The sequence below is a fragment of the Anser cygnoides genome, chromosome 10 (genome assembly GCF_040182565.1).
Source record: "Anser cygnoides isolate HZ-2024a breed goose chromosome 10, Taihu_goose_T2T_genome, whole genome shotgun sequence".
In the NCBI taxonomy this organism is placed as follows: Eukaryota; Metazoa; Chordata; class Aves; order Anseriformes; family Anatidae; genus Anser; species Anser cygnoides.
The window spans coordinates 10,718,567-10,745,269 of NC_089882.1; the positions used below are offsets into that span (position 1 = coordinate 10,718,567).

The 26,703-nt window shown below is 35.2% G+C and overlaps 1 protein-coding gene across 8 annotated transcripts in view; it reads left to right on the forward strand.

The window, feature by feature from the left end:
- Positions 1–26,703, forward strand: part of FHIT (fragile histidine triad diadenosine triphosphatase) — a 560,843-nt gene that overhangs the window by 88,039 nt on the left and 446,101 nt on the right. For 5 of the 8 annotated variants that reach the window (XM_067003237.1, XM_067003234.1, XM_067003233.1 and 2 more), the window contains exon 3: positions 5,332–5,412. The exons of the other annotated variants lie outside the window; for them this stretch is intronic. The gene's annotated coding sequence lies outside the window, so the exon portion shown is untranslated. The remainder of the gene's footprint in view (positions 1–5,331; positions 5,413–26,703) is intronic. 8 annotated transcript variants of the gene reach the window in all.

A 26,703-nucleotide genomic window follows, 5' to 3' on the forward strand; every position in this document is an offset into this window, starting at 1 on the left:
ACTATAGTAAATGACATAGATGGTATAACATTTCACTGAACATCTGTCAGTGTGGATACTTCCATGCCAAATGGATAAAATATTTTTGTCTCATCTTAATTAATAGTAGCATATTTCCTTCTTACTAACTTGAGAGAGAAATTTTGAAAGCAGACTTTCAAAGAATTGAATTTTTTTGTGCCTTTTTTTTTTTTTTGAGTGCCAACCCGAATGGGTTAGCTTTGGAGAATTATCAATCATACACTTTTTTCAAATGAGCACACTGCTCTTTAGAGTGTAATTCTGATATATAATTTCGACATTTGTCTGTTTAATGGTGTTGTATACCATGTGGTGTTCTAGGTGTCAGTCATATTGATCTCACAAAACTGATTCGCACAGGTTTCTCAAGTTTTTGCTATGAATTCACATTTGAAACATTATAGAATATTCATACTTCTCTTCAAAAAATGTCATTTAAGTGTCTGATCTTCACTTTGGCATATTTTGTGGAAAATACAAATTAGTTAGTAGAGGTCAACAAAATAAAGGCAAAATCAACATTCCTTCAACCTTGACACTGTAAGCCTTGCACAGTTTCAGAAAAAAGCTAATTAGATGTTTTACAGAGGAAAATCATGAGGTTTGAATTTTAGGTGATGTACCTCTGCAAATGAAGAGATTCAGCTGTTTGAAGAGTGGTTTTGGTTTCCTTCGGTTTTGGTGTGGAGTGGTGCTCCTAAGGAAGGTCCTGGTTCAAACCTGCATCAGGAAAGTTCAGTTGATTTCTTGACCTCCTGTTGGCTTCCAAAAGCCAGTTCATGTAGAAGACTTAAAATAGCTATCACTTCTTCATGGCATGTTCTTCTGGCTCATAAGCTTGATTACGTGAACTGTAGGATCTCTATTTCCCCTTTGTTCAGCGTTCTTAATGTAAGCATCTCTGGTGTAAGAGTAAGGCAGAGCTCAGTAAAGTTTCATATATATATATATATAAATATATTTATAAATCAGGAAGTTCAAACAGGTTGTAGTGCACTGCATAGAATCCAGTTACTAAAGCGCAGCTGTTTCTTTAACCTACAGCACTTTGCTAGCAATTTATAGGAAAAATGTGCAACTTTAATCCCATGTCATTCCTGCCTCCCCAATCTTCTTCCAGCTCATCTTTGCTTATCATAAGATCTCTGCTGTTACTCATCTTTGGGATGACTGGTGTGATGGATGTGCAAGGAGTTCAGAGTTATTGCCAGGCTTTATGCATATTTTGGCTAAATATCATGCTTTCAAACACTTATTTCTTTTTGAATTATTTTTCAAACTACAAATAACAGCAACAAAAAGGCTCATTAAATAGTTTGAAAATGCATAATACCAGATCCTGCTGACTTGCTACCCACAGGATGTCATTTTCATCTAAAACTAGCTAGGAGTCTTGAGTAAATTACAAATTTTTCTTCTGTATTTTAATTAATATGCTCTGTATTTAATGTGTCTCACCATGGCTTTGCCACGAAATGACCCCTTTTATACACTGTGCTGTTGGTAAAGGAGCTTAGTCCTTCACAGGATGTCTGCCTTAGGAACAAGCTTTTAATGTGCTCATTTTCATTCTGTTGCTCGTGAGTAACAGACTTCGGAAATATTTTGGTATTTTTAATCATGTGTTGATCTTCAATTTGTAAGGTAGGAAAGGTTTTGTTCTTCGGCTGGTGAGATATGCCATGCTACAAAGGCAGGAGTGTTTTATAAGCGAGACCCAGAGCGAGGACCTAATGAAAAAGGATGGCCAATTCTGCGGTGCCTTTGTGCAGCGCTAATGAGATGCACCCACTCCCCCCTACTGGAATGGGATAACTGGCAGATACGTGATGCAGAAATAACTATCAGGTCTCTGGATAAAGTTAGTGTGGTGTTTAAGGGTGGCTGCGGTGCTGGCTACTGTGGAAGCCTGTTGTGAGGAAGAGTGGTGGCTTTAGTTGATGTGGCGGAGAAAGGGGTGTGAGGAGTTAGAAACCCTTCCATGGGTGGGGAAAGAAGCCAGCAGCCTCTGATCTATGCAGAGAACGGATGCGGTAACTAGTAGTAAACTACAACACATCTGGGTTGAGGGGGAAAAATGTACGAAGGGTCCTGAAAGCTAAATTCTGTTTTCAGTAGCTGCTCAGGTACATCATTTTTATCTGTGAAGACTGCTGGCATCAGACCATTGTCCTGACCCTTATGACAGATTTGGAAAATCTTCTTTTTATAGACATATATTTTTATTTTTTTTTTAGTATTTGTCTGGTTTTATTGTGGCAAGTTTGTCCCTGTGTGAGGTATTTATTAAAAGGAAGGTTGGAACTCAAGCTCGTCTTGGACAGTGAGGTAAATAGACCTGCTCTTCTCTGTGACTACGTGTTTTCATGTGGGAAAAAATATAACTGATATGATGTTCTGCTCCAGATACTCAAAGTACTGATTCAAAGATATTTTACCACTGGACACTTCTGAATCTATTTCTAAAATAAGTGACAAATAATTCAGAGGTGGTGTTAATGTAGTTGAAGTAGTTGAGTAGAATGCCTTTTCTGTGTGCAAATATTGTCATGCTCAGTAGGTGATAATACTGCTTTTTGCTCACTGATATTTTTTGCTGCATGTAAACCCCAACTATTGTTGCTATAATGATTAAAAAACTAAATACATAAATTAGTGACCTTCACATGAGTTCTCAACACATTGTTCTGACAATGGATGCTTATTTTTTAATGCATAATATAATGGCCATAATGAGATTATTTTTTAACATTGGTACTTGTTCACGTAATGTATCTTATAAAATAAAAGAAGCTTACAATTTCTGCAACATTGATTCACAACAATGACCAGCTTAAAAATGCATGCAGAAGTTGGATTTCATTTAAATTTGTGCTTCTGTTTTGTCATGACATACACAACAAACGCTAATAAATCTCTTTTTCATATAATCTGTGCGATTTAAACTGTGGTATTGTTTTTTCTTCTATAAAATTTGTTTCAGATTACTCCAGTGAAATATTAAAATTCAGCTTTTGATGCATTGGAATGAGTGAGTTCCCACTTCAGTAGTCACAAAATTATTTGAATGTATGGGCTTTTGCCTGTCTTTAATATTACAAATAATGTTTTTTTTTTTTTTTTTTCCCTATGTATGTTCTCAAGCATTTATTCAAACCTTATTTTTTGGAAATCTCTAAGCCTGTATTCATACTGCAAATTAATATTTTGCTTTGTGTTTGTGATTGATCATTTGCAATCACGGTCTGAGTTTGCAAACTACTGAAATGTCCCCAAATACGAGTGAAGTGGGAACATTCCAAGGTTTATGATTTTTTCCTTCTTTTCTAAACCTGACATCTAAATGTTCCATAGACATCAATTAACTGGCCCTCATAGAGCCACAGAAAATCAAGTGATGTGTTAAAAACTAGTCTTGGAGCCTGAGATAGAGCAAAATACTGAACTCAGGTAACATGAATCTCAATCTAGTGACTAAATCTAGTGAAAAAATTATGCTCTCTGAATAAGGTCTGGAAGGTATTTGTATGTGAAGAGTAAATAAAATTTTCTATATTTTATCAATTTATTTATTTATGAGCAATTTCGCCATTATTTAAAGCTAACGTAGATTCAGTATTGTTTGAACTATCTTGTATAAAAGAGGACAAGTAAAGAAGCAACCTCTCCAGGGCTACTCTTACAGAAACATGAAGTTTGTGTGTTTTTTTTTTTCCCTCCTCTCTATCCTGTTTTTGGAAAATCTGGATCTTTACTTTTTGGCATTACATACAAGAATTATAAAAGCCTAGTAACAGTCACTGGGGAGGCTGTCATTTACATTTAAGATAATTGTGGAAGGCGGTAAAAGAGTTTTTAAAAGATTACTTGCCACTGCCTGTTTTCTCAGACTACCTACTGACTGCTGATGACAGCTCCTTCATCGAGTTTATTGGTTGTAGCCTTTAATACAAGAGTTTTAAAGCTATTTATAAATAATTTATGAACAAACCAAATGGCAGCATACCTGTATCTCTGCTTAGTTAGCAATCAGGCCTATAAGAACATACTGACTTTGTAAACTTTGAATACTTGAAACCAATGATTAATTAAAATGTGTGCAACAAAGTTCTTTCATACTTCTCTCTCCAAACTATATTTGTATACTCCTGTGGGTGCATTTTCAGTGGGAAGCTTTGCACAAAAGGAATGGGAAATGCATTATGTGACAAGCACCTCCAGATTCCCAGGATATTCTTTTTTTTTTTCTTCTTTTTAAGTCAGTTCTTGCCAAGTGAATTTCATTCACTGAAAATTTATACTCAAACTGGAAATTCCTGTACTTTTTGATTAGGTGGTGGAGACCATCTGAGAGCTACATGTGGCTCATAATCAGGAAACTTAGTTTAACAGCTTTTGAGGACTATGAAAGGGGAAACTTGAAAGATTTTGGAGGATTAGTATGTAAGTGACAAGCAAGCTAAAATTGTCACTACTATGTAAGTCTAGAAATTAAGATGTATATTTAACACAGTCTTTAGACTCAGGGTTCAGTTTTAATAGCTCTTATATTGAAGAAGGGGAATAAAGTATTAGGATGGGAAAAAAAATGAGCGGTAGCCAGAAAGTTGCATTTTGCTTTCTCTTAAATGTAAAGCGGCTTATTTGTTTCTGATGCGTATTTTGTTATTTGTTTTAATTTTGTCCTTTAAGCCCAATTCATACTAACAGAGATAACGTTTTCTTTTAACACTGTGCCTCAAGAGGGTCATGGTGCTACTCTGCTCCTGCAGCAATGGTGTCATCTTTGTACGTGGACTATTAAGTTAGTTTATTGTTCTGTGTATGAAAGAAGAAGAATTTGTATCTTTTTTGTGTAAGAAGAGGAATTTGTATCTTTATGGTCTCACCCATTTGTGGAATTCTGTACCTTCAGTTCTTTTTCTGTACTGCAACTTACTAGAATGATGTTTAGATCTTTCCCACCATTGAGCAAACTGCTAAACCGCTAAGTCCTTTTTTTGTTTTGTTTTGTTATAAATTCCAGTGTATTTATTTGCTTCAGTTACAGATCCATTGGATTTATAAAATGTGAACTCTTCCTCAGCAATTAACCATGCTGGATCACTGTGGGGTGCTTTCCTGTTAGCAGGTTGGGAAGCGTTTATTAGGATTAGATTTAGGTCTATTTTCTAAATGGTTAGTAACTCCTTGCAGCTTATTCATGTATTTAATTTCACATCTCTGTTAAATGCCTAGGATTAAATTAGCTGTATGACTATTTTTTGGTTGCTTTCTGAAATACGTGTAACTCCCCTTTCTCTTTTCCAGTCCCCATTCTGAAAACCACCCAAAACAGACTCTAAACTCTCTAGAAGATAACATTACTTTGGAATTGAAGAATCATACAATGTAAGAACTTACTTTCAGTACCTTCTTTTGAAGATATGTGCAGTCACCTGCAGCATATCATCTCCTATTTGCCTATTGCTGCACAGTTGCACTGATGTGGAAATGTATGATGGAAAAGAAATTCAAGATTGTTGTCTTTTTGCTTCGTTGAAAATTATCTGTACTTTTACAAAGCTTTCATGAAATTATTTGCAGTCCATTTAAGGAAGCTGGCTGAGCTATCAATAGATAAGTCAGGTCTTTTCTCATCTGAGGTGTCCTTGACAGTAAAGAGTGCACTAGGCTGAACTTTCTACTTGAATTTAACAGCTGCAGTTGTTCCAGAGTGAGCACTGAAAAAAAAAGTTGTATATTTCTCCCTAGATCTCCTTTGCTGAAATGTTAATGAGAGCTGCTGAAGGCATTTATTTTTGATAATATACGACGATATTTTGATAATTTTGGTTTTAGGGACTGATTTTTAATCTGAGATTTCTTTAGCTAGTCTGCCACAAAATAGCAATTGATGACATTCCCCAATGAAAAAGATATTTTGAAGTATGTGTTATTAACTCTTTTTAGGTATTACAGGTAATCAGATGTTTTGGAATATCTCTGGTGTCAGAAGGTATGGCAGGTATGTGGGGGGGATGCTCTGCCTAAGTTTCTTATTCCAGTTATCTTCATAAGGATAATGCCAGCTCTTATTTCTGGGTTTTCTGGGTTTGTGGTCAGTGAGAAAAATGACAATGCAACATTCCCCTAGAAATCCTCTATGCTTTTTTTTTTTTTTAGTGTGAGTGAGATTAACATGGACTTTGAGAAAGAACACTGATTATTTAAAGAATCACTCATGATAAAATATCTCCTTCTGGGAATTTGTGTTCCAGTAGATTAGCATTATTGATCATCCTCTCCTCACATACTCTACAGATGATTTTAGAAATCTGAAACTATTATTCTTTTCTTGTCTAATGTAATTACCAGTACAAGAAATAATCTAATTAGAAGACAACAAGGATGCATTCTAATTGTTCTAATAAATTATGCTAATGCTTTATGCTTGCAGTCAGGTTTAGTAAGAAATCATTTGACAAAGTGACAGCTTATCTTACACTGCTAGCCAAATATAACTTCAGTTTTCTCTGCTTAAGGCTTACTGGTATTAAAAATTTGAAGCCTTTTATTATTAGATGGGTTTGGACTCCTCAGGTATATTGAAGATTCTTAAAAATTCTCTCCCATACAATATTTATAGTGGCAGTTAACTGTTCTGTGTTAGTTGTCAGGAAACCAATCAATTTGATGATTTGGCCTACACAGTTTTAAAATAGGGCAGTAGGGCAAGAAACACAGTCAAACAGTCAACCACTTCTGAAAGAATTAGTACTGAAATAGTTAATGCTAGCTAAGTCTATCTACTGGGTCTTTACAAGGCATGTAATTGCACCAGGGAGAAAATGCACTTGGACAGTGTGCAGATGTTTAATCTCTGTTTAGTTGTTTCCCATCCTTTCCATGGATTAGAGCCGTTCTACCCTTTGCTGCAGGACTGTAGAGTTGGATCTCTGTAATAACAAGATGCATGCTTCCGATGCCACACATCTGCCTAATAATTGGTCTGACATTACTGAACACATAATTGTATGTTGTTATGCAAGGATCACAAGGTGTCTACAGACTGTGAGGCTGCAAATAATTAACCCAGGACTGAGTTCTTTGCTTAAAATTAGTAAGATCATGCTTATGGCAACATGAGCATGACCAATATATGTTAAAACCACATGAAACAGAGCAATTGATAATATATTCTTCCCCCTCATATCGCCCTTTCAACAATCTGATGATGTTTTCAATCTGTTTCCTTCTGCTGACACAGTATTTCTGGCCATGTAAATCTGATAGGTGATCTCTTTTTCCCCAGGAAGAGATGGAGTACTCATTTCTCACAGTAACTGATGACTTCATTCACTCTTAATTACATGGAGTACTGAAGGTGGCACTACTTTTTTGTAGTATTATTATGTCTCTAGGTCTGAGATGAGAGCCTGCCTGATCTATGATTCGTAGCATTAATGGGCTCTATTTCAATTGTTGGCAAAAAAGGGTAATGAGAATTCGAACTATTAATAAATGCTTTGTTATAATTTAGAAACCTTTTCCCTAGACTTTACTTCATCTATTCTATTTATTTATTTATTTATTGTTAATGGATCACAAGGTATAGGTAAATATTTCAGCTAGGTCTGAGCTGTCTAGGCTGAGAAAATATGAAAGAAATAGCTTAGAGTTTTGTGCTGGCAACGTGAGAAGATCTGGATTACCTTTACTGGGTTTGCGAGAGGTTGTTGAGGGAGACAGAAAAGGGTTGGCAGGCGTGATCAGTAGAGAGAGCACAAAGAGACTTTAAGATGGCTTAACCTCTCTGAACACTCTGTGTTCAAACTTTGGACTTTACAGTTTGAATGCCCACCCTGACTGATCAACAAAACAATTTTATTTAAACACTTTTGAAAGTTGTAGGGTGCTAAATTGTAGGGTGGTAATGTCAGTGAATAGGAACTGTAGTTATCCTGCACCAGTTTAGTTCCATGGATTACCGATGAGACACAGTTACATATAGGAGGGATGGAAAGGGATGTAATTTCAATATTAAGCAAAAATAATATTGGTAAAAGATGCATCCATCCTTCTGATGGCTAGATGAAATGGCACTGGGTTACTGTCTGTCTCTATAAGCTACGTGGCATCCTGCTATTAAGTATTCTTTGTAACTGTGTGCATGAAGAAATACCTTGGCCTTCATTTGCTTAATCTAAAATTCAAATGCTTGTTGCAGTGTGCAACTGCATTAAGAGTACTTAAACAAATTAAATGATTCAGTATGGTAGCTTTGAAAAATCTGATTTCCATGTGGGGCATCATTTTTATCATCTGGCAAGATGACAAAACAGGAATTTTACATTGGCTGCTTTTTTGGTAATGTTTATTTTGCATTTGGTTCGCTTTATTGTTAAATGTCAATCCGAACCCAAAACATGGACCTGTTTGTTTAGCTCATAAATGCTTAAGTAATGTTACAGATTTTTAGTACACATGCCGATATTTACCTTCTTACTCTGTTCTGACCTTCTCTTTTATGTAGAAGTTACTGTGAGCTCTGCTGGAGCAATACATGTATTGATGCAGTTTTAAACAAGGGTTTTATCTGTGGTATTTATGTAACTGCTTCTTTAGTGCCATTGCTGTTTTTAACATAATTATATATGTATGACATTTTGAAATATATACATCGCGCATATGGTACCTGGAAGATACCCTTGGTGTATTCAGTTTGTCAGTGACTCATTTTTGTCTGCTTCTTCTGTTGCTGTTACTATTCGTAAACAAGAATAATTTATTCCTTGAAAAAATTTAGCCTGTTTTCAATAACGAAGCAGCCTTTTGACAACCTTTAGGTAATATTTGTTCTAAAATCCCCAAAATTCATAAATTTATTATGAAGAACAAAAAGGTATATACCTGTATACATCAGTAACTTATAGGGGTAATGACTAGTCAAGTTTGGTGAAGTTGCTTCTAGGATCGAAGTTAATTCTGTGTATGGCTGCCAGCAGGTCACTGCCTCAGGCTCCTTCAGTGGATGAACAAGAGCTTTAACAACAGTTCTGAAGGAAAGCTGCAGAGAGCTGCTGGTAAAAGAACTTTCCCCTTTGTTCATATTTTCTGCCTAACCTTGAGAACCTCAGATGTCATTCTTTTATTCCATTCCTTTTAGACAAATTTGGGCTGCTTTGAAGTTAACGGCAGCTTTGTCAGTGATTCTAGGAGATCTGCAATTCATTGCTATGTATGGTTTAGTTCATGAATTTAGATTGCAGAACAGTCTTTTCTTTCTTTCTTCCTTTTTTTTTTTTCCAATTATAAGGGGACTAAAGAAAAAGTAGTTAAACCAATTCTGCATAAGGCAGCTATCAATCTGGTTTCTGCAGGCGTGCAGGGAGGTGATCAGTACTACCACATGCTGCCAACAACCTGTTGTAAATCCTTTATAGGCTCTTAGAAAGCTAGTGCATAATTAACCTTTGCTTGAAAATATTCTCTTAACTAGAGAAGAAACCTCCCCAGATAAGCATGAAAAATATAATAGATGTGTCTAGATGTTTCTTTCCTGAACATTTTATTACTTATTCCCAAGTGACATTGAGAACCATCAGGGTGGCAGCAGCCTGCTCTGGAAAGCAACTTGTCTGAGCGATGTATTTGAGACCTTAGGGTTTCTGTGCAGCCTTAAATTTCACATACAGGCCAAAAGAGTGTTTACTACTTTATAGCATGCAGCAAAACACAAGTTGAAATCTACAGTGTGGTGAAAACATGCTCTTAGCGAGAGAAAAGTGTATTCAGGAGAAACAAACAAAAAAAGGCAAGGAAGTCAAAATCCAGTTCCAGGAGTGGAGTTAGAGTAATGGATGTGGGAGCACATGCTGACATAAGCTATATGTCTGAAATGATCAACCCAATTACTTAATTGGACACTTCAGTTGTAGTCTTTGGGCAAATATTTATTCAAATGCAGAGCTTTTGTTGGACTTAGTCTGGTTCCTTTTAGCTGTTTGTAATCCCCGTTTCTCTTCCAAGGACTGCAAGTCAACAACATTTTCAGGTGTTTTTATCTGCGCATCTGGAGTTACTGGCAACCATCCTAGATACAGGAGAAAGTGACTTGTTAAAGGTTTTGCCTTATTTGACCAGGATTCAGAGCATTAATCTTGTTCAAAACACCCATTTTTCTCTGCTAGTTGAAGTATAGGAGGTACTCATTCATCCTTCTGAGAGACTTGGCAGGGCTGTTGGGAGCTACAGATTCAAATTTCAGCCTACAGAGTTGTGGGCTGGAAGCTGATTCCTGAGCTGACATCGTATGCTCAGGGATGTATTACGTGTTTTTCTTTTTTTTGTTGCTGGTTTTTGTCAATATATATTTAAAAAAAAAAGGGGGGGGGGGGGGCGGCATGTATGTTGCTGAGAGAACTGGCAGAGGAACTGTTTTAAAGAGGATGAATGTAATTCTAGGCCTTTCACATCAGAAGTGAGGCATGCCCCCCAAACTGGGGAAGATTAGCAAATGGGGCATGAATATTCTCAAGGTGATGAACTTTTCAGTTTTGTCTTTTTTTTTTTTTGGGGGGGGGGTGGTGGTGGTGTTTTTTTTTTTTGGGTGTTTGTTTGTTTAATATGTTCCCTGGTTATTTGCCTTGCAGCAAATCTGGGAATACCAAGTACGTATGTCACATTTTGTTATCTATCTGTTTTCTGGAGAAAATATTCTTCCCAAGTACAGTCTTCTTGCAAATCCTGTGGTTTGATATCCTGCCTACTAGGAAAATAATGGTTTGGGAAGTGTCAGCTCTTAGTCCTACCTTCCTATAAACAAGAGGGAAGTTCTGAGTCTTTTTAAAGGTCTAGCTTTGCATTTTTCTTATAAACAAATGTTAAAAATTCAATGGGCTTTTTTTTCCTTTACTTAGTGTTGCTGGTTTTCTTTACTGAAACTTTTGATATAGAAGAATTTTAGATGTGCCATGATCAAGAGAAGAATTAGACCAGTTCAATGTCCTTCTAATTTATGGTGACAGTTTTCCAAATTTGCTGTGTTCTTGTTCAGTGTTTCTGCACTGTACAGCACTAGCTGAGTAACTCAAACAGTACACTGTTGGATATTGCAACAACTCCCACATTTTTCTTAATGTTTTTCAAGAAATCTTTATCATCCTTCCTGTGGAAGACTTAAGAATTGCTCAAAAAATTGGCAATATTGGGGAAAACAAACAAACAAAAAAACCACAGAAGATACATTTTTAGCTTTTGACCTGTAGACATCTATGAATCTTTAGTGTAAAGGTTCTGGACACATTGGCTTCCAAAACTTGATAATATTTTGATATTCCCATCTTTTTCACCCTCCCTAAACAGTGTGTTCCAAAAGTTTTTAGTATTATCTGCATAAATCAGAATTTCAGGAGAGTTTCATAGTGACGATACAGTGAGCAAGTTATAAACAGACCTATCTTGAAGCACAATAAACTATTATTACATTCTTCCAAATGGTTTTGAAACTTCTCTCTCACCCTTCCTGAATTTTACCCCACTGTCTGATAAACATATCAAGCAGTATCCTGGGCTTTGCAGGCATTAAATTCAGCAGAATGTAAATTGTACTCTGTGTGTTTAAGTATTCTTTTGGCACTTTTTCTCCTCCTGTAGAATCATCAGACTTTGTTACCCCAGTGACTCCCATTTACTAGTGGGCTGGAATTAGCTGCATGTGATACTGTTTTTAAAAAAAAATCTCAATCAGTGCACTAGAAACATTTAATATTATTAAAATTAATTACCATTTTATTTATGATCTTCTCACTTGATTGTTATAGTTTTTTAATGTCACCAAACCATTTCAATAGCTGTTCAATAAAGTATCTGTCCTAAATGCTCTATTAGAAGCTGCATTTAATTGTCTTCTATTAGCCACTGCCAATTTAAGATCAGTGAATAAATATTTCAAATAACTAAGAATTTCAGTTTTTAAACAATTGCTCTGTGCTTTTAATTCAGAATAAGGTCATCTCACTCCCACTCGATGGTAGAAACTTTAAAAATATTTGAGCTTCCGAACATATTTTCATTTTGAAAAATGTGGTAGATGTAACAGTATGATAGCCTCATTCTTACAAATTGAAGAAATGCAGTGCTGAGAAACCAAGCTGCAAAACAGGACCCACTTTGAAAACTGCCTTAAAAATCCAGAGGGGACAAAATTCCCTGATCCAGAATGCTTGAGAGCTCTAAGTGGAAGGCTGCAAACAGTCAGTATAGACAAATAAGTGGGAGTATAAAAACACAGAAATAGGTGTTGGCTGGCATGCTTTTTCTTTTTTGTTCAGCTGCTATTAAGCAGCTCTCATCCCTGAACTGCACTGTATTGCTTGGACACTGGACAGCTAATTCTCTCCTTTAATGACTTGTGGACATCACCTGAGCAGAAATGAAAGTTAAATCCATTCTGACTAGCTTAACTAATACAGACCCATTAGCTGTCACAGCTTTCTATGATTAGCCTTCAGTTTAGTGATTACAGAAAAATGTTAAATAGTCCCATTTGACTTTACAGAATAAAAGCAATTTAAGGTGTCTTTCAAGAGTTGTCTGCCTGCTAGTGTTTTGTTAGAAGAGTCTAGTTTTGCATATCTATAAAAAAGCAAACCCTGTGATTAATAGAATGAGTAAAGCATACAGTAAAACTGCCTCTGCAAGTCACATTTGGATTTTGTTTTTTGTAGAGTAAGCTACAATTGTCAGCCCCTTCTCAGGAATGAAAAACTGGAATATCTCCGTGGCTAAATTGAAACCTTCTGGATGACATCTATGTTGTGCATATAGTCGATGAACTGAATACACATCCCAGAAGAGTTTGATAAGTTATATTTGCCCCCCACTGCCCCAGCTGGGAATGTATGACTGGGGTGGGGAGAAGGTTATGTTCTAGTTACTGGCAGTACGTTGGTTGAGATTTTTGATGCAATGTGTAGTGCTAAATTAGTGACAAGTTCAAAAGACAGGTATGTGTTATGAAATGCTTCATAAATCAGAAAAAAAAATCACCTATGGAAAGAAGCATGAAGGCTTTCAGAATGGCTTTAGCCTTTAGACTCTTGTCTCAGATACTTTTGCACATGTTTCTTAGTGTTGTGGAGCTGCTTCATTCATTCCTTCTGGGACTTTATGAAAAAGGATGCCCCACATCAATAATAATGAAAATTAGTCCACACTGAAATTCAGATACCCTAGCTATTTCATGTATCTTACTATAAATCACTGGCAGTAGTATGTTAAAGATATGACCAAGGATGAAAATACAGATGTTAATTTTTCAAATGTACAGTGCTTTGTACAAAAAAAAAATCCTTCTTGTTATTTGTTTTTTTAAAAAAATAGATGGAAAATGATTAGTCCCATTATGTGGATGTGCTTATGTAACAGATTATAAATATATATGAAACCCTCCTTAGAGAAGATACAGTCTTTATTCCAGTGTTTTAGTAACTTGCTGAGATGACAAATTTAGGAAAAAAATATAAGCCCTAATAAATGAATTTATCCTTCTCTCTTTAACATTTCAAATGTCACATCCATGTGAAAATCTCTTGATAGATGCATAAAATTTTACTTTCTGCTTTGGTTTTCTGTATTTTTTTTTCTTTGAGCCTGTTTCTTCTCTCAAAGAGACACAGTAATTAATAAAAATTAGTAATTTATTGCTTTAGGTTATAAGTAAGAACACACCAAAATGAAACAAGTTTCTTAGTGCTCCTTATAAATAAGGATGTCCTGGGTTTTGTTCTGCAAAGGGACCAAACCAACCTGAGTCTATATCTTTGACTGGGTTTTGTATTCTGTGTTCTTTACTCCAAAAAATCAAAATGCTGTACCTTGAAGCTACACCACAGAATAAAAATGCATGAAACTGAGAACGAATGGAGTTTTAATATCAAGAACTGAAAGTCTGCCTGTTACCTCTGACAGTATTTTTAAGTACCTTTCATGCATCTATCTGTTTTAAATAATGATTCTGAGACTTATACTGAGGAGCAAATATATATGATGTCAAAGAATGCCAAATAGAAAGAAATATCGGTATTGCTCTAAAACACACCTGAAATATGTTCTAGTATAAAGCTTTGTAATTAATAGATGGGTAGGCTTTTTGTTAATATACGTTTCTATCAATCTCTTCAAAGTGTTGGCTTGAAAGCTAGTGTATGTGTATATATATATGTTTTTATATATATGTGTATGTATTTATATATGTATATATATATATAAAATGGCAGGTCTATAAAGTTACCTATATGCTGTCAAATTGCTTAGCTGGAAAAATATGGGAGTGCTTTTTTGCAGGATAACAAATAGAAGTTTTTAATGGGATTAGTAAGGAAGATGAAATATTTTGATGTTTCTTTTTATGTGCTGACGAGGATTTATTTTTTTATTAACATTTCTTTTAACGGTTTGGGTTCTATGATTATAATGGCTTTCAAAAGGGCAGTATTAAATGAGCTAGCTGTGAATGGGAAGGGAAAAAAAAGCAAACTATTAATTCCTGGAACACTAGTGAAAGCACCCATGGATGCTTCATTGCTCAAGTGAAGTTGTTCTGGATGTTTGTGGCCATGCATATTATCCTTCCCAGTTCTATCAGCTAGGGGCTCTAAATTTTTTAGTAAAGGTAGTCTTTGCTTATTTTCTTTTCTGTTTTCTTGGTTATGTGTATACTAAAAGCTACGTGTGACTCAGCATTGGTCCCTAGTGTTGGGCCGTGGACTTTTAGGACAGGGAATATGGACTGTTTTGTGCTTATGGAATATTTGAGACAGGAGGATTCATTCTCACTTGATCCATAGGCACTAATATAATAAACAGTATTAATTACTAAAAAACAGCAGTAGGAGTCAAAGGCAAGCAAACAATTACTCGAACTGTTAATGTTATCTAAGGTAATGTTAAAGCTGAGCTCCTGAGCAACTGCTCTCAGTCTCAAGGAGCCTGTCCCTGTGGTATAGCCTTCCTGCAAGGGCTGCTACTGGAATGATTGGTTATTGCTGCTTTGCTCCAGACTTGGTTTTACAGAATTTTTAGTGATTACAATTCAATTACCCATGAATTAGTTTATTCCCATTTTTTCTTGGAGGTACTTTCATTACCTTCTCAGTCTCAGGGAGATTTAGTGCAGATCCTGACTATGATGCTCAGGCAATGCTCTCAGCAGCTGAAATTAGAGCTGTCCCAAGTGGTCTTACTTTTAGTGTACTGAGGTTCTTCTGGAGGCATTTTCATTTAGGTCTCCAAACACATACTCCTAGGTGTCAACTCCGCCATCTACCAATTCTTATGCAGATATAAGTATGAGAATGAAAATCCTCATCATTAGCAGTAAAGTATACCTTTCTGCAGTCCTATATTTTAAAATACTGTGTCACTACCAACCAGAGCTTTTTATTTTTTCAAAACTTTCTTCCCCATTAATTAAATTTTTGATGACACTTAATTTAGTATACATTTTTGTTAAAATTTTATGCATTTGAGAAAGGTGTTTTGACAGAATACAAAATCAAGTAAAGTATGTATTTCCCCTTTCTTCTGATTTATTAGTTGTCTATCTGGTGCACTGGAATTAGTTTTCTGTTGAAAAAAAAAATTAAAAAAATCCTCTTTGTACCTGTGTATGTTACTTGTGTGAAACCAGAAGGGTTTTATTGGAGGACAGTAAATCATATTGATGTCAACAGAACAATAGAAAAAGTAGTGACAGAAAAAACTGTCACACAAAATGTGCACCTTGGTCGAGGGATTTAATAGAATCAACTACCTCTTTACAGTCCTTTTCAGTGTTGTTAAATACTCTGTGGACTGACAAAATGCCACATTATATAAAGTCTCTTCATGGTGATTTTTGTATGTATGCTTAGAGAAATGATGTCACTAATTTTCATAGTAACGTGGATTATCGCATATACTTGTTTCCTAAGTATTGGTAGATTTTTTACATCAGGTTCATTTTTCCCAATAACTCATTATCAAATCACATTTGGAATTACTTAGGTAAGAATGCAGTCATAGGTTTGGTATTACTCATGACCTTCACCAAACAACAAGAGGCTGCTGCATCCATCTTATGCATGACAGGAATGTTTAATCGCCATTCTCCAGTAATATGCTAGTGTAATGTGAGTGAAATGCATAGGGTCATATTGTCCCTTCCCTGCACACTATGAAATCACCCTAATCATCCTCACCGTGAACTATATGGTTTATATTTTTTTTCCATGTCCTTGTAACTAAAATATTTGTGTAGTTAAAATAGGTCTTAACAGGGAGCTTCTATCAGTATGTAAAAGTGAGATATACTTTTGCTTTCATGTATTCTTTGGACAATGCAGTGATTTACTGTGTAGTAGTTGGAAGTTAATGTTTTAATTTCATGTAACTATTTCAGAAGTTTGATTATCTCAAGCTCTGCTATCTGTAAGCATAAAGAATTGTGACCTGTTCGAAAGAACAGGTCTGATTAAAACTCGTGATCTTTAGGATATTCTGAAGTTTAAAAGAAAATCTGAATGAAAAATTGTAATGTTGAAGTTTCTCACCAAAGAAATATTAGATCTGTGAAGGTATTGCTTTATAGCAACATCTGTGTTTAGTGATTATCCTAAATACACAGTATTGATGGTAATGCTTTCCAATCGTATTGTTTACTAAATAGAGATTTTAGCAACTGGTACTTTGGCAGGTAGCTAATAATTGATGCTCTAAATCATTAAAAATTTGTTTTTGATGACTTGATATAGTTTATATTTCCACTATAAAGCAATATATACTTTTGTAACTGCATGTAGGAGGGAAAAAAAAAGGTTCTCCAAACTAAACCTCTCTATTCTGATGAGTTCAGTAAGATTCTCATGGAGAACACACATTTTCCCACCCAATGAGCATTTATGGATGAATTTTTCTGTCAAATAATTTGTGACCCTCTCTATTAAATACATCTAAGGTGCATTTTCTTCTTCCAGATAAAAGACTGAGTAACACACAGAAGCGAGCCTGCAAACCCCTAATGAAAGTTTCTATTTCTCATGTGAACGTACTTCTCTGTTCACTGAGACATGAGACCCATCAGTGATTTCTTCACGTGGTCCTGATAGCAATGAAAAAAGAAATTAATAACAAAATCCACATGGCTAATGTATCCATTTTCAGTACCTAGTTAAGCAGTGTTTGGAAACGCCTTGAAAAATAAAACAGTTAAGTCACGTAACAGGAACCTCTATGTATTTCTAAATCTGTAAATTTCCCCTTTGAACCGGGAGCACAATCGTGTGCATCAGAATGTCTTAAAAAGAAACAAAGGGATTACAATAGAGCCAGTAATGCAAACCAGCTTTAGGTACTCAGGACACTGGCTGTATATAAGACTCTGTGTTTGAAGAAGCGATTAAGCTTGAGAGTCCAACCCCCAGTGGACAGATCTGGGGTGAGGGTTATTTTGTGATCTGTGATAGAGCTTATTCCTCTGTCTCTTCCAAAAACATTTTAATCCGATCACAACAGCAGATTATATGAAGCCAAGAGGCTTGGCATTGGTAAAAACAGTGTACCCAGCTGCACACCCTAACCTCTGAAGAGAGATTGCCTTTCTGGTAAAATCTATTGTGAGGTGCGCTCAAACTCAAACCTCCTGCCACTCTCTTCTGCTTACCCTGATATGAAATAGACCTTAGGGTATATAATCTTGCAGTGTGAAAGTGTGCTAATATGTGCTTCAATATTTTATACACTAAAGGGACAAAAATACCTCCCACCAAATTTTCCTAAATCTTTCCAAATTTTCTTCTGTTCTTTCCCTGCTACTCCGTCTGTAGTCTTCTGCATCTTCTAATTCTCCACCAAGCTAATGTTATTTAATGGTCAGCTGAACTGTGTGGTTGATGTATCTATGTATTTTCTAAAATTGATATTTAGACAAAACAGAGAATTTCAAGACATTAAAGCCTTCAGCTTTTTTCATTCAAATGTGTGTGGCCATAACGGGACCTGAAGTAATCCCATTATGTAACTGGTAACTCCTTAAAGAAGTTGCATTGTGAAATCAAGACCTTTCAGTAATGAACAGTTCATCTTCCCTGATTTGGGAAGCAAAGAAAGTTCTTACATTTGGGTTTCATCGATGTTTTTCATCCTTGATAGGGTTGTGGGCCTGCGTTGGTAAATTGCAGTAGAGTACAGTGCAAATGATCCAAGAGTTAGAGTATGTGGTTGGCAGTGACTTTTTGGAGTGTCAAAGCCTTGGGTATATGATCAATTATTAATGGTCTCAACTATCGGGGATGGGGAAGTGGACTATACTTCCATTCTTTAAACAAATTTCTTGGTTAATACAGAACTTATCTAGTCAGTTGATTTGTCATTTCTGGAGTACTTCTCAGGCTCTGAAGTCATAAGAATTGCGGTAGCTCAGCTGAAAGGGGAATGAAAGAGGGCGTGAGGGAGACAGAACAATTCCAAAGTGGTAAAATGCTCTGTTTTGTAGGCACATCAGCCAGAAGAGGATAGACTGAAACTTACACAAAGTTTCAAGCTATATAAGAAACACATTAAGGCTTGTTAAGCATGCAAATGTTTCAGAAATTTAAAAATCTTCCCATTATGAATATGAACAGGTAAAGATAAAACATTTGTCAGGTTACCTCTCAGGTTCTTTGATCATCTTGGATGAGTGAATTAACTAACACAGAAATGGATTTATCCTGCCTTAGGGTGGAAATATGAACTAGATAATATCCTGAGATATCTGCTTGCCCTTTTGTTCACTGAATGGCATAACAAGAACATGCTGCAGTAGAGTGGGTTATAAAACCCCTCTCTCTCATTTGTATTTTTGTGAAGACAAAGAATTATCATCAACCACATTAAGAATAAACCCATTATTAAACGTGTAACGTGAAAGGAAAAATGGTTTATTTGTAAAGCAGTGGATACACTTTGATTAATTGTTAAGCATTACATAAAAATTCTTTTTAAAATTGCTTCTTGTGCAGCAGTTTAGCTGTGGAATGCACAACTCAAGCAGTTGATGTATTGGCAGATACATACCTAGCAAATGAGTTCTAAATTATTCACTTTGATTACCAGCAGTTATCACATATGTTGATATTTATCCCTTTTCTTTGTATAATGCAGAAGATAATCTGTTATCAACACTTCTTGGAAGTAACTACTCTTTTTTGGTGTTGGGAGAAGTTTCTTTTTCATTTTGTGCTTTATTCGAGGATTTTCTCCTTGATTAAATGTGACTGAAAATTGTTGCCTTTTTTTTTTTTTTAAGGTCACTTGCAAAGGTGAAACTAAATCTAAAGTTGTACCCCTTATTGTTAATTGTAATTTCTTCTTGTTTTCCTCCCATAAGCTAGACGTTGCTCTAGAGAAGTGAGGTCTTGTATAGTGGAGGGATACCCAAAGGTGACAAAGTAACAGGAGGCCTTTTCATTTTGCTGACAGAGGAGCAAACAAGCGTGTCTTCCCCAGTCCCAGATTTACAATTACGGTGAGAAACAGACACATGCTAGAAACTGAGTCTGTTGGACTTAGCTAGCTCCCCAAAGGAGATAAAAAGAGAGATTTGAATGCTGAGACTTGTTTTTATGTCCTCCTCTTTTCCTTCTCCCTTTAGCTTGGAAAGGGGACGGAAGGTGACACTTTTGCTTTGTTTAGCTGGTGAAAACATGTGCAACTGATAACCACTAGTTCTGCACTAATGTTGGAGATGTACAAGGGACAGGTGCTTATCATGAAAATGAGCAGCAGCTGATCGCCAGGGAGCATCAATATTGTCTTGCATAAAATACCCAACAAATTCCAGACAGCCAAGTATATTGTTTTTAGTCTCTATTTCATCTGTGTAGATATGGTTGTTCAAATGCAGTGACTTAGTTGTTAATCTATTCAAATTACTTCAACTGTCTTATCTTAAGAGTACTCTTGATGGATAAGAAATGTGCTGTTCCACATCTTACAATCAGATCACCTCTGAAGAACAATTGGAATAGATGTGTAACATCATTTTTTTTCCCACTTAATTGTTCAGTGAAATACATTTAAAATGTTTCTTCTAATAAGCTATTAATTTTCTGAAATCTTTTAAAATAGCGATTGTATCATTTTAGATCTTTGCAGGATAGTGTACAATGTTTCATACAAGTTATAAATGAACATTTTTGTCTTTACTATGACATTTGACAGTGAAATAAACAAATGTACTGTCAACTTTATGCTGAAAGATTAAACAATTTGAGAGCCATTCAACTTCTGCATGCTTTCTAAAGAACACTAATTATGGTAAAATTTGTTCTTTTTAGCAACGTGATTGAAAGGTGATAACCCAAGACCAACATTTTAGAAGAATATGTTAGCACTGATAACAGATGTTTTTTTCCACAAGTACCTTCTCTCTTAAGCATGCAGGTGGCTGTGGTTAGAAGAGTTTTTCAGTGTTGCATATGATAGGATACAATGGGGTTGATTTTTCTTGGCATCCTGTAATTTAAACTGTTTTATTGTGATTCCTTCACTGAAGTACCAGTTATCTGAAGCTGTCTTGACTTCATTTCACTTGTTTCAATAAGACTTCTTATGGTGAGAGTTATTTTTCACTTTTGAAATCATATATATACATGAATGGGGAACAACGATGACATCAAGCTTCTTTTTGAACCTTCCCAAGGTTAGGATTCTAATGTAATTTGAACTTTCTTAGTCTTTTCTGCATTATGATGGTTTCTCTTCCCTATTCTGCAGTTGGTCAGAACTTCTGGTAAAATAAATAAATAAATGAAAGTTCTGATACGTAATGTCATGGGGTTCAAGATGATGTTCAGATAACGCTGGCCTTTCCTTACCTTAAATTCATGTCTAAGTTCATTAAATTTATTGTTATATTTGACACAGGCTCCTACAGCCTTATAAACCATAACTGTTTTTTTATATATTTAAAATTCTTATATAACTTGGCATAAACTATAATTTAAAATTCTCATATAACTTGGTATTGTTAATTTATTTTCCCAAAGGCTAGACCTCATTTCTCTATTTTTTTAAGTTAATATCCCAGATTTTTCAGTACCTGTATGAGTGAGTGATTTCTTTGTATCTTTATTTTTGCATACTTTTCCCAAAGCCGAGTTAGGAAATACAAACAGTGTTCCAAATATGCTCTGAGCCTCATGTATGCAATAGATAACATTCTTCTGACTTACAATATGTTCATACATCCATCTATTCAAAAATATGTAAATAAGTAGTAATTGCATTTGAATCAGCAGTACCATAGGATTAAATTTTTAGTAGATTTTTTTTCCCTGTAGCTTTTATTTAAAATACGTTTCTTTATAATTGGCAACTAAAGAAATGATCTCATTTATTGGCATAATCTGCACTTTAAAAAGTCAGTTCAGGTACCAGAAGCAATCTCTTTTTATCAAATCAATTTCTGTACAAGTTCATCTACCTGCTTGTAAAGCATCTGCACAGAATGGTAATTTATCAAGCTTAATCCGTGAGAATTTTCTCTCAACTTTGCAGTAGTGATTTAAGCTATTTTTGGTTCTGTAGGAATACATTTATAATAGGGAAAAAATCTTTAAATTCTTTGTTAGAACTGTTGCTAAATACCATTTTATCTAAATTGTCTTTTATATTTGAGAGTTAGCTGATAAGGAGTGCCTCTTACAATACTACATTCGTAAGAACTAGAAGTAAAGATAAATAGTGTCCCGTGTTCCTTTATGGTCAGTGCTTTCTGTAATATCAGAATTGTTTACCAAATTATTAGTAAATGCTTTTCAATTCTGAGTCCCTTGAGTATCTTTTAATAAAATCTTTACTTTTTTTTTTTTTTCTTCCCCCAAAGCTAAGCTGCCTTGCTGCCTTGGAGTCTTGAGAAGGCAGTGTTCTGTGGTATAAGCTAAAACAGATCTGATTCTGGTGAAGTAGATGTGTAGGACGTGAGTCATCTGACACCCGCTTTACTGGCTCCTTGGACACTTAACTAAGTAATTAACCTAGTAGCTCGATTACCGCTCACACTACAATTAGTGATCTGTGGATACCTTTTTGTGCCATTTTCCAAACCTTACTTTATTATTCCTTTTATGCGCCTGAGAATTCTGTTTCTATCTATACAACTTTATTGTTTATCTTCTGAAATTAACTCAAACTACAAAATTTTCTTGGTTTTGATTGCTCCATGCTGCAAGGCTCTTTTGTTGAAGCTTCTGTTGACTTCCTTTTCCTTCCTTCCTGTAAAGGAAGGGGCCAATTTAATAAATATCACATAAAGTTCATTTTTTTTTTTTTTGCTGCATAGAATGATAGAAAACAGGCATTGTAAGGAAACTGTCCTAAAGGTTAGTTAGATAATCATATTCTCTTTAGAATTCTGTGGTTCTTTAACTGTATAGAAGGATTACGAATTTTACTATAAATGGATTTGAAGCTTTCCTTAGAACGATACAACACTGTGGTGTTTGTTACACACACTGGTTTTATCTCTGTTAGGGACTATAAGATATTATCTAAAGGAATATTATTGTGGTGAAACATAAGTTATAATTCTTCAGTTTCCTTTTTTTTTTCTTTTTTCTTTTTAATACCAAGAAATCCTTGTTTTTGTTGTTGTTATTTTACTTTTTGTTATAGGGAAGTACTTTGGCTATTTTTCAAGTCCCATCAAAAGCCCGTCCTGGACAGCAGTGTCATGTGATATCTCACTTTTAACTACTTCTTTTTCTGGACCCCCTTTTTTTTTTTTGTTTAATCCTGGTAATAATCCTTCCCTTTTCTATCTCAAGCCCAGTTGTGCAAAATATCAGGTCTGTGGCATGGATAATGAGAATGAAGAAGTTCCCCTTTAGTAAAAGGGCTTCAGGACTGAACCACATTGTTTGTTTCTATCTGTATGGTTCTGGGTTTTAGGGCAATGATTTGTCTATCTAGCCCGAGTCTTGGAGGTACTTTATTTCAGCATCTATTTTTTAGCTATATATTTGAGTTCTGTGCCATCCCAAAAATTCAAAGTTGAACACACTGTTCAACTGTACAGATGCATCCAAAAGTGAGGTGGTTGTTGTTGTTGTTGTTATTTATTTTATGTAACATTGGATCCCATATCACTGTCATTTCCTGGTTCTGCAAAGTAAAGGATCATCACCAAGGTGTACTGTGGTGAGAAAACAGCAGTAAGTAGGGGTTAGTAATGACTTATTTGCAGAAAGAGACAGTAGGATAAAGAAATATCTCAGGATAAAGAGTCCTTGTTAAATAATACAGTAGATTTAAGGATTTTCTCCGAAGATGAGGAAAAAGAATTCCTGACTCTGAAAGCATGTTTACACACAAAGGCATGCTCACACTAAAACAAAGGCTAATTCGTAGGCCCTGCTTTTGTCTGCGGCATGTGGTTGGGCTGTTCGGCACACTAAAATCCAGTGCAGGATCCGATCCCCCATATACGGATGAGTAAAACATTCTTGTCTTAAGGGTCTAAAGAGGGAGGAATTGAGCCATACTGGAACCTTGATTTGTTTGAGAGAGCTAGTGAAAAGTCCCTTAAGATTCTGTTGTTATGAATCTGTAATAGTTTTCACTGAATAAAACTTGTAGTTTTGCCTTATAAAAACAAAATTAACACATTAAAATGTGTTAATATGCAGAAAATCTCACTTTCTAGGTCTTAGACCACAATTTAGTCAATTCTGAAGTCCCTAGCATTGGATCACTTTTCTGTGTTTGCTCGCAGATAGCTAGCTGGTAGCCTTTCTGAGCTGAACAGCCTGTGCATACAAAATATTAATAAACCAGAAACATATAGTTCCAAGACAAGCAATTTTAAAAAATCACATTATGTATACTTAATGCCTAACTGACCTTTTCTGCTGTTTCTTAAATCTCTTTAAAATTCATCTAATTTCAAAGCCAGAGTATTAGCCCATTTATATGTAAATTGCCTTTAATTCATGCGTTGATTTGAAAGACTAATCCAAAAGATCCTTTACCACAGGTGACCTTTTTGACACTGTACTTCTGGGGAGACTGTAAAGTGGTTTCTTATGACCTCACATCCACCTGTAGCATAGCATATTCCTACTTCAGTCTGTATAAATCAGCCATAAGTGAGTGGTTTTCAAACAACATTGAATTATTAACACTATAACTGTCTTGGTTACTGTTATAGTTAAAATAACTCCCATTTAAAACAGTGATTACTTTATATTGGGTTTCTTGCTTAGTTTAGATACTAAACTAAGTTAGTCAAACATAATTAAGGTATCTCCTGATTATGCCATTTGCATAACAAATAGTAGGATAATTTAGCTTATAAGTGACAGTCTCCATAAACTGTAAATTTCAAAAAATATTCAATATTTATTATTGTCCAGAATATCATGTCACCACAACAGTTGATAGAACAAATATACTGTTTGACTTTAGCATTTCCTTTAATAAAGGTGAAATATTGCCTTTTCACAAGATAGTGGACAAAATGGAATTTTAATATGTTAGGAATTATAAAATTATATTTTTGTCCGTTCACTGTCCTGAAAGTATCTCTTGAACATCTGTTGTAGTGTAAATTTTGCTGCAAAGATTGAAGAATCACGTGGCTTGGAGGACAGCATAATTCACTGTTTTTTCAGTGTGGCAGGTTATTACTGGGAAGTTGCATACTAATTCTGTTGAATTGCAGCAGTTTCTTGTTGCTAATATATAATATTGAATAAAATAAATCCCATTTTTGTCTCTCTTTACAAGTCAACTTCATTTTTTTTTTTTTTACAGTTAAAGCTTCAGAAGAAACAGTACAAATATTTAGTGTTAAAGGTCGTTAGGTACTTCCATGTTCATCAATGAGATGACAAACGATGTGATATTCTCATTAGATAGTTCTAGTTTAGTTATGATGACTTTTTTTTTGTACTAGGGAAAAACAAAATCTGCCTTTTAAAATCCATTTAGGCAATGAAGCGTACCAGACAGTGCATTTTTACATTATTATTATACAATAAGCAAAGATTATTTTTGTGTTGTATGCTTCATATAAGGCATAAAATACTTTACACTGTGAATTATAATAAAGGAGTAACACTTTGCCAAGATGAGAAAAATATGCACAAATCTGTAGTAATAGAAGCAAAAAAGAGGGGAGAGTATGGTCTGTGTCTATATCACATTTTTTCAGTCATGTCAGGATAAATTAGTCTTAATGGTCTTTGTGGGAGGACAGGCCTGTCTAATCTCTTTTGACTAAGGAGATTTCAGAAGAATGAGAACAAGATAGAATCAGAAGTGGTGTTTTGTCATTTGTTGGGGGGGAAATTAAGAAAACCACCTAGCAATCATTATTTGCAGGAGATTATAAATTGTTGTAACATTTGATGACCTGGTGTAGTTTTAAATGCAGAGTAATTCAGTACAAGTTAGTGTAATTATGGGAGATATGATGAAAACACACAAGAAATATTGATACTGTGAAGGAGATACTTCCAAAAGTGAGGTTTAATAGTTCAGCTATCCACTTACCTGCTATTTTAGCTATAAGTTGTTATAGATATCCTAAATCAAACTGTGGAGCTTTCTTAATAAACTCTAAATCACTACTGGGTGCAGACAGTTTCTTTTCCTTCTGAAACAGTGACTAAGCACTTAATTACCTGGAGTTAATAAGAGTTACCTCTGCATATAAGGATCAAAAAGGGTTTTGTATTATATAATAATAATGAAAAAAGATGATAATATAATGATAATATAATATAATGAAAAAAATAAATTGGATTAAGGTTGAACAGGTATGTATATTCAAAATGTAGGGGAAAAAAAAATATAGATGGTGGGAGGAGGTCCCAATTATCTGATGTTGTCTTGAAGGCCTGAGGAAGAGCTGGACTGAATGGCTGTAGCTGTTCAAATCACATGCATAAGGGCATACGTAAGTATCCTTGTATAGTTTGCTTATGCATGTGATTACCCTTATTATTTGGCATGGCAATACAGTTATCTGCTTAAAAATTAGAGATAATTGGGTAATTAAAGGAATAAATGTAGGAAAAGCTACCAAAAATTAGCTGCACATGCCAACAATGTGGTGTTTATTGCTGAGCCAAGGCCAAGAACTGAGCCGTCTAATGTGAGATTGATAATTCTGAATATTCTGGGTTTGAAGGTACTCATGAAAGCTTGAAATGGTAGTATTGGATTTCATTACTAAACCCAGAAGGTGGTGTCCTTGTAGAGGTTACTTTGCTTTGCTGTTATCACAGCGTGATATGATAAGGAGTAGGATGTTTTTTTACTGTTACAGAACGTCAGCTTTGGGGTAGAGATGAAAGGAAATAAATACTTCAGTTTGTCTTGCACTGGTGTAAATACAGACATAAATATGGTTATGTATTTATATATATGCTTCTGTTATGCAGACAACAGAATGCAAGAGTAGTGGTATTAACAAGTGAATAAAAGTAAGATGAGAAAAGAAAGCTTTGGTTAGTGTTAGTATTTAAATACCCTCATTATCTATTTCCCCTGTCTTGGTAACTGAGTGGTAAATAAGAATGATAGAACATCCTGAGTTGGAAGGGACCCACGTGTCCAAATGCTGGCTCCACACAGGACCACCAAAAATCAAACCCTACGTCTGAGAACGTTGTC